Genomic DNA, 5,551 nt, shown 5'->3' with positions numbered 1-5,551 from the left:
TTCCCTGTCTTCCTTTCCCATCGCAGTCACAAACATTTTTCTTCTTTTCTTACCCTTATAACCCAGAAGTCTAATTTCATCTCTTGATCTTTAGTTTCCCCTCTCATTTCCTTTCTCATACTCCTGAACCTTTCACTGTTCTCTGTTCTCAGGCTCTCATAATACAATGCATTATTCCTTCCATTCGTAAGCATTGCTCTTTGTCTCTGTTTGCCTCTCTGGGAACCCTGCTCCCTTTCTTATCTAGCCTTGCTCAATGTGCTTTCTCCACCTTCTCAGTCCTAAGTACCCAACCTTACATCCCAGTGAAATAGCTCTCAACAAAACCTTTCTGTATTTATTGGGCAACGCTTGACAGCACTACGACAGCCTCAGTCTCTTGACCCATCAGCAATTCTTGACAGTATTGTTTACTTTTTGAAATCTGTCCTTCTCAGCATCTGTGACTCAGTCCTCTACTGATGCCGCTTTTGTTGACTGAAGCCTCCTCGTCATCTCCCCACCCTCCAATTTTGTGTTGGCTTCACCAATACTAAGCCTTAGTCTCTTCCTCTTCTGCTCCCATACCTTTCTCTAGGCAATCTCATCTGCATGTACAAACTCAAGTATCACTGCCATGACAACGACTCACAAGTCCACTCCAGACCTATTTTCTTTTGACCAAAAGTAAAATTTCAGGTAGTGACTTTGACATTTCCCCTCCACAAAATCTCACTTCTTTTTCTCTCCTTTTTTCAATCGTGACCTGGGGCCCACATTTCCAGTTACTAAGACTTCTAATGTAAGCAATTTATTCAACTTGCTCACCTCCCTCTCATTTATGACATACAGAATATGTCTATGTCTTTCTGAGTTTTATTTATAACAAACAGAAAATATGTTGACTTTGCTGGTCCTCCAGACAACTGAAACTCTTATAGAGGCTCAGAATGACTTGCATTTTATCTGTGCAAACATGCATTTTTTTTTTCTGGACAAATTGGATTACATAACTGTTTTTCAAAACTACTCTGTAAATGTAATTTCTCTGCCTTATTGGTTTGACCACATCATTGCTGTTTTGGCTTCCTTCCCCTGGAAAGACGATCTTTTTCCACGGCAGATCTTCTCTTTCAACAAATACAAGTTACTCTTCCCTTCCAAGGCAATCTTCTGAATCACTCACATGTTACCACTTTAGCTTGGTCTGCTGAAACACTGCTGGTTACGGTCAGGAGCAGGTCTTCCAGGCAGCCAAGGAGCCAGAGCCCCATCCACCCTCTCAGACTGGCTGGCTAGAACATACACACAGTCTCCTTATGAGAAGTATGTTTGCAAAGCTCCCCTTCCCTGGATGCAACTGTATTCTGTATTTTATGCTCGTGCAGGTTACCACACTATTTTCTTCTGCTCTTTTGCCAGTTCCTCTTCCCTTGGTTTTGCTTGTGCATTTCCTGGGACGAGAACAAGATTTTATATTTCTACAGCACCAAGCACAGCAGCTCCCTAACCGCTGTGAAGGGGACTTAGAGATGCCTCATGCAATGCTGGTAATAAATAATATAAATTAGAAAAGGGTTTTGAAATGGCAGTACGGGAATAGAATGAGAGGGTAACCGGAAACACATTTCCAAACCACGTGTTTGAGATGTCCACGCTTTGACCTTGATCACTGGTGGATGAGACCATCTGACTTCAGCTGCTCTGCCTGTTACACCAATGTTTGCAGAAATGCAGGAGCACCGAGTTCAGAATCAGTTCCCCTGGTCAGAGAGTGACAGCAGTGCTTTTGTTTTGGCAGGCCAGCATCATTCCAGCAACCAGCACAGGGGAAAAACATGCATGCGCACAGCCTTCTCTTGCCCGTGGCAGCCTGACCACCTTTCAGACATCTTACCTCACCTGCTGACACGATCCATCAGCGCCTGCTGAAATCAAACGCAGCTAATTGGAAGGTGATGACAGCCAAGGGACTGCTGGATTTGCATGCTAATTCCTCTGTTTTAGTGTCACACAGCCAAACTACAGGTAAAATGAGACTGTGCACTTCATTCCAGATGATTTCCTGTCTTCTCCTCCACAGCACACACACACGTACACACACATACGCTTTCTCTTGAACTTTGCTGTCCTGAAGCCAAAAATTGGCTGGAGATTGCATTACTAGTGCTTTCCGAAAAGCCGGCCAAGAATTGCAAGGGGCAACATGTTTTTGTCCTCTTGTTAGGACAGGGCTGCAAACTGCAAATGTAGATGAGTCTTCAAATGTCACAGCAGCATGGCTCACGGTGGGGAGAACAGGGCTCTTTCTGCAGATTGAGTTACAGCTTCCTCGTGCTTTTTATGCCAGGGCTCAGGATGGATTCCCGGCTCGTTTCACACAGTATTGTTGAAGTTCTGTTTTGAGTATCCAGCCTCCTCTCCTGTTCTACCACTGGTGTCTGCCCTTGCTCTAAGTCTACCAATTATTTCCTTTAAGTGTCAGCAGCACACCAGACACACTGAGATATAACCTTTCTTCAAGTTGATGCTGTTAAACTATTACTTGAAACTGAAGTCGCAGTTGACAAGTGCTACTTCAGTCACTAATAACTACTTCAGAAGTGCTAGTGGTGTCTTGGCTCTTAATGCTGTGGCTCAGGGCTCCGGGATTGTCTTTACAGGTCACTTAGAGCCATCCCTCTGATCTGAAACAAGATCACTTGGTCTCTCCTCTGGCTCTGCATCGTGCTTGCTGTGAGGTTCTCTGTTCATGTCAGCTGCTCATCTGGGTGTCTTTAGTGGCTGCCCAGCTCTGAGAAGACCCCACTTTGGGACGTACCTGTGAGACACAACCTGAATTTCAGTGTTTCCAGCAAGAGAAGGGTGCAGGCTCCAATCCCTTGAGGCTGAATATGGCCTTTTCAAGGGAGAAGTCTCTCCTCTCCTTGCCTCTCGTTGTCCCTATCACAATTTTTTCTTTTTTTTTTTTTTTTTTTTAAATCAGGTTGAACACTCTCCTGAGAAAAGCGGGATTTCTGTATGGAAGGAGGATGAGAGCTCAGACACATGCTTCAGCTTTGCAGCAGCAGGTAGGGAATACCTTTCCTTTCCTTTCACACCCCTCTTTTTTTCAGGTTCAACTCCTTCAGTATAATCAAATCATCTGAAGTATCTCAGACCTAGAGGCTTCACAGTTTGGCAGAGGTCACAAATATTTCCCTTATATTTTGGCAGGTTTTTGGCACAGTCTTAGGATAAATTTGGAACAGGGACCCAGATCATCTGGGTCACTGAGCCTTACACTCTGCTACTGCAGAAAATCCTGGAAGAGATGTTAAACCCAGAACAACCTCCACTTTTCCTTTGCCTCTTGCACATAACAAGCCACAATGGGGTATAACAAAGTAGATCTGGCTTTTCAACAGAAACAAGATATGTCAAGTTTTAAGTCTCCTTGACGTGACAATGTCTTAATCTAAATCCTGAAGCCATCCTTTGGATAGCCCAGCCTTGGTCTAATGTCTTTTAGAAAATGAGGCTCATTTAATTCCTAAAACGTGAAATCTAGGTCTCAGGTCAAGAGCATAGATGTTCTTTAGCTGAAAAATTCAGATCCATCAGAGACTGTCTGTAAGAGTCTGTAGCTTTTCAAACTTTGAATTGCGACTACACTCTTACATCTATATATAGTCTTTTGAAGAATAGGATCTAAACAAAAATACCCTTGAAGAATGGGGCACTTTTTATGCTCCCACTTTTACAATTTGTTAGGAGACAAAGGACATGTTCAGGGCCACTACTTGTCTGCACAGAACAAATAGCCAGACCTCAGCTTAAACTTTTTTCCTCCTTTACTCTGTATCCACCCCTGAATTCCTTCCTCAGGTGTGAGTTTGATGGGACTCAGTGGAAGAATCACCTAAGACAGGCAAGGTCGGATCGCACAGATGAAGAGACTTGTCACCATGGGAGAGACAGAAGCACGTCAGCCAGAGTAGGGCACTTGCTTCACATAAAAAATAAAACAAATTCTTATCTTATCAATTGTATGGACAAATTAAATGTAGTCCCAAGCAATCAGGAATAACCCCTTAATGGCTACAAGATGACAGACCTCTGGCCAAGCTGCATACCCTTTGGCAGTAAAGTGATTAGCTGAACCTCTTGCCAGGCAAATTTCTAGCCCTCAGAAGTTGCACAGGTTATGGGCAGGATGTATCTACAGCACAGGGAAATTTTCATCCTCAGTGGGAAATACAGCTGGGCCAAAAGAAAGCTTGTATTGCACCTGTATCTAGCAGATTGTGTATGCATATGAGTTTCCAGAAGGCAGCAGAAAGCCCATTCATATGGCAATTGAGTCTTTATATCCTCTCCATGTGTATGAACTTATGGGTGTATGAACAGCCATATCCAGTTATTGAAGTATTTGATGATCCAAAGTGCTCAAGGCCTTCTTATTCCATCTCATTCACCATTAAAGTTTTGTACTACCTTTTTGCTGGCTTTCAGGCCGCAGTAAATACAAATGACTTGCCAATAAAAGCTGGTGTCTCCCTCTGTCAGGAGGACTATAGCATCATTGTTATTTAAGAGGTGGCAGTTTTGACACAATGCTTATTTAAAATTCATAAAAGAAAAAAAAAGGTGATGTAATAAATCTCCACGTTCTTCCTAAGCAGCAGTTGAATGTCTGAATGCTCTTCCTCTTTCCAAAAGCATCAGCCGTTTAATGTTTCCTAAGTTGTTTTTACATGAATTAGGGCGTTTGAGTGAAGCAGTCAGTTACAAAACCACGCAGTTGTCTCCAGCTAATTTTCTGTTAGTAGCTCTTTTAAACTGCTAAATCTAGTTTTTAGTGTATGATGATTTTGTTTTGTGATGGTGTAAAACAGCTGCTACTTTTCTGATGAGTTGCCTGTTTTCCATTTTATGTCTCTGCAAGATGTTGGGTTTCATCATGGCCCAGCCTGACAGGCATCTGAGAACAACCTGCAAAAAAATCCAAAACACAGCAAACACCAAAAATCCCCACATTCAGGGGTTCAACCATCCATACACCCAGACTTCGGAGTGATCGATCCTCCTCCCTCTTCCCTTGAACCCTGAGATCATCTCAACGCCGGACCTACACTAGGATCATCAGAATGGGGTCAAGAAAGCAGGATTAGCAGGTAAGTAGGTTACTTGCTGCTTTAAGAAGGCATGTGAGAGGACATTCAAACTCCCCAGGGCTGTTTTTGGGGGGCTAGTGCAGGCTGGGACAGCTGTGCTGGTTCTGTCATTGCTGTGCATGCTGCTAGAGGGGGATCCTGCAACTCCCTTGCAGCAACAGGTAGGAGAGGTGGTACCTACTCAGGCTTTTCTGCACTGGAATGACAGAAGACAGATGTCATGCAGGGAGAACGGCATTTGAGCATTAGGTGCTTACTTCACCTAGATTCACCTGAATATCAGAATGAGAAACTACAGCCAGATACCATCCTTTGCCCGTTTCCATGTCCCTAACCTTTAGCAAAGACCAGCTACAGAAGGCCAAGAAGCTGGCACAGGTGTGCTTGGTCTAGTCCTCCCCTGACACAGCAGTGGA

General features: G+C 43.7%; 1 long non-coding RNA gene across 1 annotated transcript; it reads left to right on the top strand.

The window, feature by feature from the left end:
* The first annotated feature begins 1,955 nt into the window (after positions 1-1,955).
* Positions 1,956-5,009, top strand: LOC147599225 (uncharacterized). The gene is made up of 3 exons (XR_015259901.1): positions 1,956-2,007; positions 2,966-3,050; positions 4,907-5,009. It is a non-coding gene; the product is annotated as an uncharacterized LOC147599225 (long non-coding RNA).
* The last annotated feature ends 542 nt before the right edge of the window (positions 5,010-5,551 follow it).

Source organism: Chlamydotis macqueenii, chromosome 12, assembly GCF_036417535.1.
Source record: "Chlamydotis macqueenii isolate bChlMac1 chromosome 12, bChlMac1.mat, whole genome shotgun sequence".
NCBI lineage: Eukaryota > Metazoa > Chordata > Aves > Otidiformes > Otididae > Chlamydotis > Chlamydotis macqueenii.
The sequence above is the reverse complement of the archived record's forward strand: the minus strand, read 5'-3'. Positions and strand labels throughout refer to the sequence as shown.